The sequence below is a fragment of the Silene latifolia genome, chromosome 1, assembly GCF_048544455.1.
Source record: "Silene latifolia isolate original U9 population chromosome 1, ASM4854445v1, whole genome shotgun sequence".
In the NCBI taxonomy this organism is placed as follows: domain Eukaryota; kingdom Viridiplantae; phylum Streptophyta; class Magnoliopsida; order Caryophyllales; family Caryophyllaceae; genus Silene; species Silene latifolia.
In genome coordinates this window covers 159207275-159224160 of record NC_133526.1, presented here as the reverse complement: position 1 = coordinate 159224160, position 16886 = coordinate 159207275, and positions in this window count along the sequence as shown.

Here is a 16886-nt window from a genome sequence, read left to right as displayed (position 1 = left end):
ACAAGCTTGGAATAGATTTCATTAGCGGTGCCCATCTTAAAGGCTCTCCTTTGGAGATCCGCCTCCATCGCAAAGATCAACACATTTTTCATTGCGGCGGATTCCTTGTGGTAAGCCTCATATGCTTCCCTAGTAGCGGCACTCGACCTAGCATTAGGTTCGGGTGGAGAGGCCTCGGTGAGGTAACGAAGCTTGTCGTCACCTTGGGCGGCTAATTTGAGTTGGGCATCCCAATCGGAGAAATTTGACCCATTCTTTTCAAGTTTACATCGATCCATAAGGGATCGGAGCCATGAAGTATTAGTGAGAGGTGTGGCGTTGGTGTTTGGAGTGGCCATTTGTTATGAAAAATAAAAGCGGTCTACAAAACAAAATAGAAGGAATAAAACATATGTCGTTTTCAAAATAATAATACTCGTAAAAATTTAATTTAAACAAGTTTTATTACATTTATCTAGTGACCTCTACCCAACTTAGATAAATGATTCCAAGACCCAAATTCATATTGATGTTGACCATAATTAGAGCATATTTAGTCCCCGAATTAGCCTAGTTCCCATGCTTTTTAGTGCATATTTGGGTCATTTATTGTCTTTAGTTCTTTGGTTTGCATATTCTTTGAGGTTTTGTGTCCTTGGTAGGAAAGGAGTGCAAACCTTGCACTTTCATGGCAAAACGAGACTAAATTGATTGAATTCAATGACCAAGCATCAAGGAGAGACAAGATTAGAAGGCCTTTGTACATACTATAGTAAATGGGCAATGATGAGAAAAGATCCTTGCATCCCCGAGGAAATCCCCAAGGATTTTATGAAGAAAAGGGAAGAAAAGAAGAAGAAATGAGACTGTCCAGCAATCCGTGCGGATTGTCCTAAAGACGCCCGTCCTCCACCTTCACAATCCGTGCGTCTTCACTCCAAGACGCCCGGGCAGCAACCCCAGAAGACGCCTGTCTTCTCCCTAAGACGCCCGGGCAGAGACCCTCGAATCCGGCCGTCCCGTGCTAAAGACGCACGGATTCCAAGGCAGCACAATTTCGTTTCTTCAAGCTTCAAGAAAGATGCCCATCCTTCCAAAAATATCGGCGTTTCCTTAAGTAGGGACTTAATAGTCATTTAAGCCCTTAGTTAACCCTAATTCCTACACCTAATCTCCACTATAAATACCCCATTAGTCTAATTAGAAGAGCATGTTCTTCTTAGCAATATTTAGTGTAGTTAATATCAATCAAATCTCTCTTTAATCTTGTAATCAACAATTAATCAAGTTTTAATACAAGTTTTATTTCCTTAATCTCTCTTTTGTTCATCCTTTACTTTGCGTAATTGAAGATTATTTGGGTTATTATTGGGAGATTGACAACCTCTCAATCAAGCATCAAGTACTTCTTTTATTCTTTGCTTTATTATTGGAATCATTAGTAGGTATAATTCTCTTAATCCCTTTTTAATTATTGCTAATTACTTTCATTTATTCATCATTTTTCACTTTGTTGGTATGATTGACAACCTTGCTAGCATGTTCAACATGATAATGAGTGAGTAGTCACTTAGCTAGGGTTAATGGGTAATTAGGGGAAACCAACATGGGGAATGATTCATGCTTAAATTAATATGCTTTCATGGTTTATTTGCTTGCTTGTTTTGATCTCAACTCATACACATGTTATGTTTGATGAAATGCGAGCCTATGAATCATTTCATTTTTTACCCATCACCTATCTTTTCCATGAGACTTGTAAGACATAAACCAACTCGAGTCTCATTAGACCATGCATGTTGTTGAGTAGGGAAGACTAAGTCGACTTGTAGGTGGTGTACAATCTAATCTATTCGGCTCCGGGACCCAAACTTTCCTAGGATTGTAAGATATAAACCAACTCAATCCATCACAACAATGATTACTTGCTTATAATTTGGGAACATGTTTGTATGATCAATTCCCATGAATCCCCTATGACCCCATGATACCCTAGTGCTTTTTATCAATTGTTTACAACCCTTTTTATTCATCTTGCTTGTTTACTTTCATTGCTATTTAGTTTAGTGACCTTCTACATCAACCCAAATTGTGACACCCCTAAGACACCACTAGTTGCAATAGAAATCTCATCTCAATTCCTGTCCCTTGGGATCCGACCTTTACTTGCCTCATTACTAATTGTAGAGTTATTTGTGAAGTTATAAATTGTGTTTTGGTCTAGGTGCTCCTAACGACAAGTCACCGAAAAGATATAGTCCGACCAAAAATGGCGCCGTTGTCGGGGACGGTGTTAACTTGATTTAGATTTTCATATACTGTTATTAGTTGTGTCTTTCTTTGCCTTGGGGAAGTAAAACTCCTCAAGGTTTGTTCTAATTGTTTTCAAGTTGTTTGATATTTTGCAAGATGGACCTTATAGATTGTTTTGTAGAGGACCACTTAATGTAGGGTTATATCCGTATAAGACCCTTTAAATTTAAGGATTATAACGCAAATTTAATACGTGATTATAGTCATAAAACGAAAACATGAGAAAGACAATAAAGCATTAGAAATAACCTCCGGTCCTAGTGCAATTCGGCAATGAGAGATCAAATTAGACCTCCTCCTAATTGTTGCACCCAAGATCGTCTGAGAAATGCCCGTGTGCTAGAAATGCTTTCTAATTGACTTGCAATATTGAGAAAGCTCTTGTGAGGTTTTACGATGTGAGATCTAGGTTTCAGAGAGAAATGATCTCCAAAACCCTAGTTTTTCTGTAAATGAAAATCGCTAGGTCAAAAGGAGAGGGAGTCTCTCCTTTTGTTTGGTTCGGCCAAACCGAGAGCCTAGGGGAGGGAGTGGGCTTTCACTTCCTCCTTCTTTTAACTCGTGGCCCGACCAATCCCGCTAAAATGTATATGACGCGGTTTTTATAAATCGTCATCGGTTATCGGCTATTAAAACATCAACTAATAACACGGGTTAGTTGAAGTATTAATACATGTCCGACAAAGACGATATTGTATAATTTACTCAATATACATTAATTAAATATAATCGTTTATATTTAACTTACGAATTAACTGTTTAATTCGCCTTAGCCCATTTTATTTAATCCGTATTAAATATAATATCTCAACATCACATTTTTGACTAATTACTAGTCAAATAACTCGGACTAACTGGTTAGTCAAATTTGGCATCTACATGACTGTATTTTCATACCGTCACATCTCTCAAACGTATCCTATAGGTGTAACTTTTAGGGACCAGTTGATCACCGCCATCTGTATGACAATAACGTCAAACTTATCTAGCAAGCCAACCGTTATTGATAAACGTGGATCAACTGATAATAATACCAAAAGTATGCCCTTTGATCCTTTTAGAGATTTATAAGTCCTTGCACTAACTGTTAAGGACACCAACCCCAACAAGTTCCCACTTGTCCGTACAAGTGTATGTGCAATGACGTTATCCGCACTAACTGGAGGACACAAGCTCCAACAAACTCCCACTTGTCCGTACAAGTGTATGTGCGATAACCGATTCTCATATTCATTTAAAATTTCTCCCACTCAATGTAAAACAATTTGCAGATCCGGATCCACAAAGGTCGTATTTTACAATCGATCTGTATCAAGAGTGGTTTCCCCGACTAGAGAGTAACTTAACTGATAAAACGAATCCGTATCCGAGCATGGCCATGCATTTCGATTCTGACTCCTCGAGTGGCCCCGAGAAATATCGAGTACGATAAAGGCTGAATATTTCCTTCAACTCGACTCCTTCCGATCTAAGCACAACATGAAATGACCCAGAAAAAATCTACTTGGCCCCTGTTACGGATGACCGTGAGAAAGAAACCAAAGTCACCCAAAATCGCCATAGTCTCAAGAGACGTCGATAGTCAAAAGATTCGACTCTTAGGATCACCATGGAGGTCCTATCCACGACCGGGCACGGAATGTTATAAAACATTTAGGACTCCACGTCGATGTCACAATGGTGTCCTACGAGATATCCGTATAACTCGCCTCTGTGATTGGTCAGTCAACTGGTTGACTTATGGCTCGTTGAACCCACCATCAACCAACGTCACAAAGTAATTGCCAGAGTTATCAGCTCATGTGGGCAATTAAGGACTATAAAAATATGATGTTTGTTCAGTTCACTTTGTGGTGTTCAAAATTGTCGTACAATTCCACATGAAAAACAAAATATATATATATAAATATCAAAACGATGATGTCGTATAGAGTACAAACGCGAATGAATCTAATCCATAAAAAGTACTACAACTCAGGAACACGTTTGATTCCCATGGAATTAACGTGCCCTTCATGCTTATCTTGTCGTAATGGTTTAGTAAGAGGATCTGCTATGTTATCATCTGTAGCAATCTTTTCTATCACTACTTCCTTTTGCTCCACGTAATCTCGGATTAGATGAGCTTTCCGTTGTACATGTCTAGACTTGTTGCTAGACTTTGGCTCCTTAGCTTGGAAGATGGCACCACTATTGTCGCAATAGATGGTGATCGGGTCATTCGAACTAGGCACTACAGATAGCCCATGTAAGAATTGACGCATCCATATCGCTTCCTTTGTAGCTTCAGACGCGGCATAGTACTCGGACTCGATCGTAGAATCTCTTTTGTAACAGTTTGTTTGAACTCTTCCGGTGATCGCAGCGCCATTAAGAGTAAAAACGAATCCGGATCGAGATTTCGAGTCATCACGATCCGTTTGGAAGCTAGCATCTGCAGAATCGGTTACGCATAGCTTTTGATCGCCTCCATAAGACAATGCCCAATCTTTAGTCCTCCGTAGGTACTTAAGAATGTTCTTTGAGCCACCCAATGTGATTCACCCGGATCTTTGTTGGAATCGACTTGTCATACTCAATGCATATGCCACGTCGGGACGTGTGCATATCATGGCATACATGATAGATCCTATTGCCGAAGCATAAGGAATCCGTTTCATGCGCTCTTTCTCTTCCGGTGTCTCTGGTGCCTGAGACTTGCTCAAATGCACCGCTGGAGCCATAGGAAGAAACCCCTTCTTGGAGTTAGTCATGCTGAATCTCTCTAGGACTTTGTCTATGTAAGACTCTCGATCGAGAGATAACATCCGTCATGATCTATCTCGATAGATACGGATGCCTAGAATTCTTTGTGCCTCTCCCAGATCTTTCATCTGGAAATGGTTTTTCAACCATACTTTCACCGAAGTTAAGAGAGGTATGTCATTCCCAATCAGGAGTATGTCGTCTACATACAATATTAGGAAGACAATCTTGCTCCCACTCGACTTGATATATAGACATGGTTCCTCGACCGATCGAGTAAATCCATTTTCTTTTATCACTTGTCGAAGCGATGATTCCAACTCCTTGATGCTTGCTTAAGTCCATAAATGGAACGCTTAAGCTTGCACACTTTCTTAGGATGTTCTGGATCGATAAAACCTTCGGGTTGTACCATGTACAACTCTTCCTCCAAAAAGCCGTTTAAGAAGGCGGTTTTCACGTCCATTTGCCAAATTTCATAGTCGTGAAAAGCGGCAATCGCTAAGATAATCCGAATGGAACGCAGCATGACTACAGGTGCAAAAATCTCATCGTAGTGCAAACCTGGCACTTGGGTGAAACCTTTAGCAACTAGTCGTGCTTTGTAGATATCTTGTTGACCTTCCACATAATGCTTTATCTTGTAAAGCCATTTGCATTGAAGGGGACGAACCTTAGCAGGTAAGTCAACAAGATCCCACACGTTGTTCTCGTACATGGAGTCCATCTCGGATTGCATGGCCTCAAGCCATAGCTTTGAGTCAGAACTAGTCATGGCACCTTTATAGGTTGCGGGTTCACTACTCGTTAAGAGTAGAACGTCATCTATGTCATGTTCCTCGACCATACCTATATATCTGTCCGGAGGAATAGAGACTCTACCCGACCTCCTAGGTTCCTCAGGAATGTTAACCGCAGCCGGGATTGAAGGAATAGGTTCCTCCAATAGTTGCTCGGTACTTGGTTCTGGAATCTCCGACAGTTCGAAGGTTCTATCACTCTTTGCATTCTCGAGGAATTCCTTCTCTAAGAATGTCGCACTAGCCGCAACAAAAACACGTTGTTCGGTTGGCGAATAAAAGTAATGACCAAGCGTTCCTTTAGGATAACCTATAAAGTATGTCTTGACCGATCGCGGGCCGAGCTTATCCTCGTGTCTCCACTTGACATAAGCCTCGCAGCCCCAAACCCGTATAAAGGACAAGTTAGGGACCGTTCCCTTCCATAGTTCATATGGAGTCTTGTCAACAGCTTTAGACGGACTTCGGTTAAGTATTAGAGCAGCGGTGATGTAAGAGCATAACCCCACAATGAGTCAGGCAACACGGTGTGACTCATCATGGATCGAACCATATCAAGTAGTGTTCGATTTCTCCGTTCGGACACACCATTCAACTGAGGTGTTCCAGGTGGAGTTAACTGTAAGGCAATCCCATAGTCTTTAAGGTGTTGATCAAACTCGTGAGAAAGATACTCGCCACCACGATCCGAACGCAGTGTTTTAATCTTTCTTCCCAATAGGTTCTGTACCCTATTCTGGTATTCCTTGAATTTCTCAAAGGATTCACTTTTGTGCTTCATTAAGTAGACATAGCCATATCTACTTAAATCATCCGTGAAAGTGATGAAATACCTATAGCCTTCTCGTGCGGTGATTGACATAGGACCACATACATCCGTGTGTATGAGCCCTAATAGGTCAGCAGCGCGTATTCCAACACCTTTGAAGGAAATCCGAGTCATCTTAGCGATGAGACATGATTCACACGTGCCAAATGATTTAAAATCAAAGGCCGAGATAGCTCCTTTCTTGATGAGCTGTTTAACGCGTTTCTCATTAATGTGTCCCATACGGCAGTGCCATAGATACGTTTGATCTTTGTCACCAACCTTTAACTTTTTATTCATTACGTGTAATATTTCGGTGGTCTGATCTAAAACATAAATTCCGTTCATGGAGACTGCCTTGCCATAAATCATATCGTGTAAAGAGAAAATGCAAGTATTATTCTCTATTACAAATGAAAAACCAAGTTTGTCAAGTGCAGAAACTGAAATAATGTTTTTGGAAAGACTAGGTACATAATAGCAGTCATATAATGACAACTCAAATCCGCTAGGAAGCTGGATCACATATGTCCCCTTTGAGATGGCAGCCACTCTTGCTCCATTCCCAACACGCAGGTCCACCTCACCCTTTACGAGGGGTTCGATGTTTTGAGCCCCGCACATGATTACACAGATGAGAACCACAACCAAGTATCAAGTACCCAAGTTCCGTAACTTGCGTGGTTAATCTCAATCATATGAATAAAAGTAGAAGAGAGAGAAGACATACCAACAGGTTTAACACGACCGGCCTTTAAGTCCTCATGATAAACGGGACATGTACGCTCCAATGCCCAGTCTTGTGGCAATGATGGCACTCCATGTTTTCATTCTTGCTCTTTGTCGTGCCTGATGAGGTGCTCGACTCACCAGGCCCACTCTTACCTGATCCCAACTTCTTGAACTTCGGTTTACCTACTGCTAGGTTTGCCTGAGCTTTGCCCTTACCTTTCCCTTTGTTTGACACAACGAGAACATCCTGTTTCAAGCTCCCACTGAACTTCATGTCCTTCTCGGTTTGTACGAGAAGGGAGTGCAGTTCATGTGGGGTTTTCTTCAAATCATTCATATAGTAATTCGCTCTAAATTGCGAAAAACCATCGTGGAGTGAATGAAGCATGCGGTCGATAACAATGTTCTCGCTGATGTTACAATTAAAGGTCTCCAGCTTCTCGACATTCTCAATCATGCTGAGAATGTGTGGGCTAACCGGTTGGCCCTTCTGGAGTCTCGCATCAAAGAAGCGAGTGGTATGCTCATATGTCACGATTCTCGGTGCTTTCGAGAATTCCTTAGTGAGCGTGGTGAAAATCTTGTTTGCACCATGGGCTATGAAGCATTTCTGCAAATTGGGTTCCATTGCAAAACTGAGTACGTTTTTAATCGCACCCGCTTCCATACAGAAATCATTAAACTTGGTGATTTCAGCAGCTCTAGCCGTGGGACCTGGGTTTGCCGGGATGGGCTCTAATAGATATTTGAGCTTCCCGTCGCCAGCGGCAAAACATTCCGTAATGCCGCCTCCCAGTCCGCGAAGTTTGATCCATCATTCTTCAGTCGAGTAGACTAATTCATCTGATTCATGAAGATCCGAAGCCAGGACTCGCGGTCCAATGTGGCACTTGGCATTGGGTTATCAGTAGAACCAGCCATTGGTTATTAGCAGTTTAAAAGTTCGTGATCTACACTGAAAAAGAAAGAAAAACAAGAACGAAATAAGCAACTCATCGAGGTGATTTAAGTCTATTTTAAAATTTATTTTAACGTGTAGACTCTCGCACTTGCATAATTAATCTCCCTCAAGAATGATACAAGTGATCCCAAGACTCAATTTCCGTAAATTGATAAGCCAACTGTTTAGCTAGTTCTTCCGTAAAAACTCTTGGTCGATAGATTTCTGGAAATCCTATCTATAGTCCACCATAATCACAGGATCGTACGAGTGACCATAGTGTTGAGATAAAATAAGTCAATCGGTTCCAACTTACCCGACGTAGAAGGGGTCATATTATGCCTACCGACGAAGAAGGGATTCATTGGAGTTTGACCTATAAAGACCGTTCTCAATTTTTGATTATACGAGGAAGATCCCATCAACTTAATTATAATTCATATTAAGTGAACGAATAACTAGCGTCTGCGTGAATGAATTAATTTAGGTGATGGCTTAGCATAGATCGTGTGACATGAGAATGTCAAAGAAAACTAACTCGAGACCTCTACATGTGTCAGTTTTCATGCAATAAATAGGTGGTTTGGTTTTTAGGCGGAATATGATGCATATTATCCTTGCGAAAAATAAATAAAAGAATGTAATACGTAAATAAAAATTCCTAGTGTGGCCTATCCTAATAAAAAGAACATAAAACAACTTTGGAATCCACCGTTGGACCCGAGAAGCTTGTCTTGATGTTCCATCTTGATCCATGTAGCGGGAGTGAGCATCCGGTCTCCATCTTTGGTCTTCTCAAAAATTACATTTAAAATTACAAAATATAACCTATTTACATTCTAATTAAAAACTGTAATTACAAGTGAAAAATCCAAAACGGAGATACGAGATCTCAAAATACAACCAAGACCGTGTTCCTTCATTACGGTAACACGTTCTACTAAGGCCACACTAAGTTACAACTGATTGTAAAATTAAATACGTAATAAAAGGCATTCACAAGCATTCAAAATTAACGATAAATAAATATGCATCTACTAAAAACAAATTCATTCGTGACATAATTCCGTAATTATGTTAAATATATCCAAACCACCTTTTAATGATTAAAATTCATGTGATAAAACCGCTTCTATCAATTTAATTTTAATCAAATACAATCCGTTACTTTAAATACGCTTTAAAATAACTTAATGGTACGTGTGTGAACCGTTTCACAATCATAGCGAGTGTACAATATCCGTATAATGTACATTTTATTGCCAAAAGAGAATTTTTAGACAAAAAGAGTAAAATTCAAAGCTGCCAAAACAAAATCCCTCAATCCAGGGACAAAAGTGCTCGATCGAGGAACTAAAGGGCTCGATCGATCGAATCGCTAGTCGATCGAGAGGTATGCTAGTCGGAAGTACTCGATCGACGTAACGGTGGTCGATCGAGGACTTTTATCGCAATCTCGCTCGATCGAGTACGAGGACTTCTCGATCGAGCAGTGGGGTTTTAAAAGTGGTCGATCGAGTGCAGCAAGGACTCGATCGAGTAAAAACAAGACAGAAAAACCACTCGATCGATTAAAAACATGCTCGATCGAGTACAAAAATTTCTGGAAAACTTTAAACCCTCGTGAAACAGTTTGACAAAACAAAACCTACTGCAATTTTGATCAAAACCGCATCAAAACAATTTTACAATTTGACAAAACTTGACATATTGTTATAATCTCCGTATAAAACAACAATATGCATAATAACAAATTGAAAAACAAGAAGAAATAACCGTGTAAGACATGTCACGGTTTTAAAAAATTTCAGCCGTGTAAACTGGACACGGTTTTCGAGACAAGGAAAAACCGCAGCAACAAAAAAAAATTTTCGAGATCAAAAAAAAAAACTTGCTGCCTCACGGTTTTCAAGCAAAAATTATCAATCCAATTCCGTTTAATGAAAAACACATAGAAAATTTACGTGGCCTCGCTCTGATACCACTTGTAGGGTTATATCCGTATAAGACCCTTTAAATTTAAGGATTATAACGCAAATTTAATACGTGATTATAGTCATAAAACGAAAACATGAGAAAGACAATAAAGCATTAGAAATAACCTCCGGTCCTAGTGCAATTCGGCAATGAGAGATCAAAGTAGACCTCCTCCTAATTGTTGCACCCAAGATCGTCTGAGAAATGCTCGTGTGCTAGAAATGCTTTCTAATTGACTTGCAATATTGAGAAAGCTCTTGTGAGGTTTTACGATGTGAGATCTAGGTTTCAGAGAGAAATGATCTCCAAAACCCTAGTTTTTCTGTAAATGAAAATCGCTAGGTCAAAAGGAGAGGGAGTCTCTCCTTTTGTTTGGTTCGGCCAAACCGAGAGCCTAGGGGAGGGAGTGGGCTTTCACTTCCTCCTTTTAACTCGTGGCCCGACCAATCCCGCTAAAATGTATATGACGCGGTTTTTATAAATCGTCATCGGTTATCGGCTATTAAAACATCAACTAATAACACGGGTTAGTTGAAGTATTAATACATGTCCGACAAAGACGATATTGTATAATTTACTCAATATACATTAATTAAATATAATCGTTTATATTTAATTTACGAATTAACTGTTTAATTCGCCTTAGCCCATTTTATTTAATCCGTATTAAATATAATATCTCAACATCACATTTTTGACTAATTACTAGTCAAATAACTCGGACTAACTGGTTAGTCAAATTTGGCATCTACATGACTGTATTTTCATACCGTCACATCTCTCAAACGTATCCTATAGGTGTGACTTTTAGGGACCAGTTGATCACCGCCATCTGTATGACAATAACGTCAAACTTATCTAGCAAGCCAACCGTTATTGATAAACGTGGATCAACTGATAATAATACCAAAAGTATGCCCTTAAATTTGATCCTTTTAGAGATTTATAAGTCCTTGCACTAACTGTTAAGGACACCAACCCCAACACTTAAGTATACCTTTCTTCAAAGATCCCATGCAAGCATTGGAAGCCTTGGAAGCAAGTGAGGCTAAAAATATGTATTGGGAATTGGAGGTATATCTTTTTGAGGCCGCTCTAGCTAACAAAGAACTTACTCATGCACAATCCGAATTAGTGCATAACATCCTTGTGGAAGCATGTAAACCTATAGAAGATGAGCAATCCATCCTAGAAGACATCTTACAAGCTCAAGAGCAAGAGGAATCCATTATGGAATTCGGATGTGATGAGATTGATGAGAACGAAGAACAAGTTGAATACGCTATGAGAATGGAATGCCTAATGGAGATGGAGCAAATTCTCAATGAAACTCCAAAGGAGGAAAGTGAGGTACAAACTCCTACTTTAAAACCCCTTCCCCCAAATTTGAAATATGCTTACCTTGATGAATCACAGACCAAACCCGTGATTGTTAATAATAGACTTGATGAGAACCAATTGGGAAAATTGCTTGATATGTTGAAACAACATGAGAAGGCTATAGGTTATAGTCTAGATGACCTTAAGGGGATAAGTCCCAACTTTTGCATGCATAGAATTCATCTAGAGGAAGACCATAGACCTACCATTCAACCTCAAAGAAGATTGAACCCCCACATGCAAGAAGTTGTCAAAGGAGAGGTTATGAAATTACTTGATGCGGGAATCATATACCCCATATCGGACTCTTTGTGGGTTAGCCCCGTTCAAGTAGTACCTAAGAAAGGAGATACCACGGTAGTGACAAATGAAAAGAATGAACTAATACCCACAAGAAAGATCACCGGTTGGCGTATGTGTATTGACTATCGAAAATTAAACTCCGCAACAAGAAAGGATCATTTCCCCCTACCATTCATTGACCAAATGCTTGAGAGGTTAGCCTCCAACAAATTATTTTGTTACCTTGACGGGTATTCGGGATTCTTCCAAATCCCTATACAACCGGATGACCAACATAAGACCACCTTCACATGCCCTTATGGTACTTTTGCATATAGCCTCCAACAAATTATAATAGAAGTTTTTATGGATGATTTTAGTGTTTACGGAAAGGACTTTAACTCATGTTTTCATAATCTTTCTCTTGTGTTGCAAAAATGTGAAGATGTTAGTCTTGTTTTAAATTGGGAAAAGTGTCACTTCATGGTCAATGAAGGAATTGTTTTGGGTCATTTAATCTCGGAAAAGGGCATCGAGGTCGATAAAGCTAAAGTTGAGGTGATAGAGAAACTCCCACCTCCCGTAAATGTTAAAGGGGTGAGAAGTTTTCTCGGTCACGCGGGTTTCTATCGCCGTTTTATAAAGGATTTTTCAAAAATAGCGAAACCCCTCACTCAGCTCTTGCTTAAAGATGCCCAATTCCATTTCACTGATGAGTGTGTTGAAGCCTTTAATAGAATCAAGGAAGCACTAATCTCAGCACCGATCATTCAACCTCCAAATTGGGAACTACCGTTCGAGATTATGTGTGATGCTAGTAACTACGCCGTTGGAGCGGTTCTTGGCCAACGGGTAGGAAGAGCTCTTCATGCCATCTACTATATAAGCAAGACTCTTGATCCCTCCCAAGTGAATTATGATACCACTGAGAAAGAGCTTCTTGCCATTGTCTATGCTTTAGACAAATTCCGTTCCTACTTACTTGGATCCAAGGTGATTGTCTTTTCCGATCACCGTGCTCTCCGACATCTCTTGATAAAGAAGGAGGCAAAACCAAGGTTGTTGAGATGGATTTTACTTCTTCAAGAATTTGACTTGGAAATAAGAGACAATAAAGGAGCCGAGAATGTAGTGGCGGATCACTTGTCAAGGATCCGGTTTCATGATGAACATGGAGAAACTCCGATCAATGACTCATTTCTCGACCATATTTTGATGGCCATTCAAACACAACTTGAAAGGCACATCACCCCATGGTTTGCCGATTATGCCAACTATATTGTTGGAAGAGTACTCCCTCCAAATTTGAACCACAACCAATAAAAGAGGTTCCTATTCGAAGTGAAGAGGTACTTTTGGGATGACCCAAACCTCTACAAGGAGTGTAGTGATGGGTTCTACCGGAGATGCATCCCTTAATGGGATGTCCAAGGAATCTTGGAAGGGTGTCACTCATCACCCTATGGTGGGAACCATGGAGCAAGGAGGATCATTGCAAAAATTCTTCAATCGGGCTTCTATTGGCCTACAATGTTTCAAGACACAAGAGAATTCATCATTCATTGCGATGCTTGTCTAAGAACGGGGAATATCTCTTGGAGGAACGAAATGCCACAAAGGGGCATTCTAGAGGTGGAGATCTTCGATGTTTGGGGGATCGACTACCAAGGTCCGTTTGTGACATCCAATGACAATAAGTACATCCTTGTGGCCGTAGACTACGTCTCAAAGTGGGTGGAGGCAATTGCCACTCCAAATGATGATACAAACACGGTCACCAAGCTCTTCAAGAAAATAATCTTCCCAAGATTTGGAGTTCCTAGAGCAATCATAAATGACGGAGGAACGCATTTTCATGAGAAGAAACTTGCATCTCTTTTGACCAAGTATGATGTCCAACATAGAACTGGCTTGGGATATCATCCTCAAACAAGCGGTCAAGTTGAAGTTTCAAATAGAGAGATCAAGCAAATCCTTGAGAAAGTTGTGAACAAGACCCGAAAAGATTGGAGCACAAAGCTTGATGATGCTCTTTGGGCTTATAGGACGGCCTATAAAACTCCCATAGGAGCCTCCCCTTACAAGCTTGTCTATGGAAAAGCATGTCACTTGCCAATCGAATTGGAGTACAAAGCTTTTTGGGCAATCCGAGCACTTAATCTTGATCTCAAATTGAGTGGTCAAAAGAGGATGATTCAAATTCAAGAGTTGGAGGAATTCCGACTACAATCCTATTAGAACGCCAAGATTTACAAAGAAAGGACGAAATTGCTCCATGACAAGAGGATTAGACAAAAGGCCTTGCACAAGGGAGACAAAGTCCTTCTATTCAATTCCCGCTACCGACTTTTTCCGGGAAAGTTGAACTCTAGATGGATGGGTCCCTATGTGATAACTGAAGTTGGAAAATATGGAGATTTTGAAATCAAGGCGGAAGATGGAAGCAAGTTCAAAGTCAATGGTCAAAGGTTGAAGCCATACTATGAGGGAGCGTTTATTGGAGAGGTCGAGGTCACCTACCTTGGGCCTTCTCATCCTTGAAAGAACCATCAAAGGGAGAGTTTGGTGGAGTCCTCCCTAAACCACCACTTGTAAATATACTAACCCTCTAACTTGTATTTATAATTTTATTACATTTCTTTAATCATGAACATAAACTCATTTCATGAGAGTAAGTGAGGGAGGGTCACTAACGAATTTTGAATGAAGGAAGGAACCAATCTTCAAGTATGGGGAAGCATCTATGAGAGGAAAGGAAATCAAAGGAAAGATTCGCAGTTTGAACCCGAGCGGCTTCATTGAAATCCGCCCGTCCTGCTGGAATCCGGGCATGTTGGGAAGAATCCGTCCGTCCTGCTAAGCTGAGAAATTGAAAATTTTGGGACTGTCGAAGAATCCGAGCGTCTCAGAAAGGAAGACGCCCGTCCTAAAGAATCCGCCCGTATTTGCAAAAAGACGCCCGTGTTTTTGCCTGTGCATTTCAAGAAATCTCACTGTCTCAGAATCCGTCCGTCTTTGAGAAAAGACGCCCGTCTCGTCTTCAGAGAATCCGAGCGTCCTGGGGTCGGGACGCCTGTCTTGATGGCGTCAATATTTTTGGGAAGTTAACTGTCACAGAATCCGGGCGTCTTCCCACAAATCCGCATGTCCCAAGAAGCTTGAATCCGAGTGTCTTCTGCTCAAATCCGCCCGTCTTATTGCGATTTTTCGGCCCGACTTTTCTTAATTTAATTACACCCCACCACACAATTTGTGACACATCACCCTTCCTTCCACTTGTATTATAAAAAGCCACCTCCTTATGACTCCAAAGCATATCCAAATCACTCTTTTACCCCACAAAATCAAAAAGCCCCAAATTGCTAGGGTTTCAAAGGCAACACTCAATCCATAAGGAGCATCTTTATTCTTTAACAAATCAAAAATCCTAGCTCAATAATCAAGGAATGGCACCAAGGAGATCGTCTTTTAAGAATGGGAGGAGACCAAGGAAGAGGGGAAGTTCTTCTACCTCCCATGTCAACACATTAATAAGGGAGCATGAAGAAATAGTGGATCTTACAAGACTTGATGACTTCTCAAATGTTGAGTTTATCAATGATGTGTAAAGACTAGTCTTCCACCGGCTTCTAAGTAAGAAAATTCTCCCTACTAAGTTTTTATGTCATAATACTTTGAGGAAACTTGGGATTTATCACCAAGTGGAAGCTCTTTTTGAAGTGTTTGGTCTCTCTACCCTTTTCCACATGTATGAGCAAACTTATCGATCCCTTGTTCTTGAGTTTTTGAGCTTTTTGAAGATTACAACCTTGAACAAAACAATTTGCATAGAATTTAGGTTGGAAAATGTTCCAAGAATGATGACCCTTGTAGAGTTCGCAAATGTGCTTGGACTCGATGTTTCGCCTAACCGGACATCGAAGCCAAAGAAATACAGTGTTGAACCTTTGTGGAGGGCCATGACTAGCCGATATTTCATTCACAACAAGGAATGTCTCGCTTTTCATATTCAAAATCCGATCTTGAGATTCACTTACCGGTTCCTCTCGGGCACCCTCTTTGCTCGCCGAGATCCGGCGATTCTGAATCAACTTGACCTTGTGTTTATGGAATCTTACCTCAATATTCAAGGACGAAGTGTGTACCACTTCAATGCGCCCCTTGTGCTACTCGAGAAATGGGCAAAGTTTAGGAATGGTGATGATGACGGGATGAAACACATTGTAAATGGAGGGCTCATTACTAGGCTTGCGAAGCATTTTAATCCGAGATTCAATGAGAATAATGAGTATGCTCCTCTTTCGGGAAACACGAGGATAAATGAAGATCTTCTTCTTATTCATCATCGTTGGATAACCCTTGAGGGGGTTGATAAGCGGATCAAGTGGTTAACGAAAGGAAGTGATCCGATTTATCTACCGATGACCGGCCTACCACGAATTTCCCCGAGAAGAGGACCTTTGTCTCCAATCCCATCCTACCTCATCCCTCCAAACCCAACCCAACCAAGACAAGCACCACCACCTCCAAATCCCCAACAACAACAAGAAGAGCAATAATCTCAAGATGAGAAGATCAAAGTGCCTCCCTACCCATTTCCTTATCAACCGTACAACCATCCCAACCCCTTCATCCTTCCCGTGACGACTTTGTCACGGGAATTCTACAAGATTTGCACTACCGACAATATGAAGCAACCGTGGACAATTACTATGCACTCTATCCTCAATACCACGATTTGATTCATAGGGGAAAGGTTAGTGAAGAGGGAGAATTTCCCTCTTGGGCACAAATAGACCTACTCTTCCCCAACTCGGAGAGGGCAAATGAAGGGGCAAACGGGAGACAAGAGTAAGGGAGCAACAATTTTCGCGGAGGGGACACGGTGGAGCTTGAAAGTGAAGAGGACGAGTTCATGGACCCGAATATG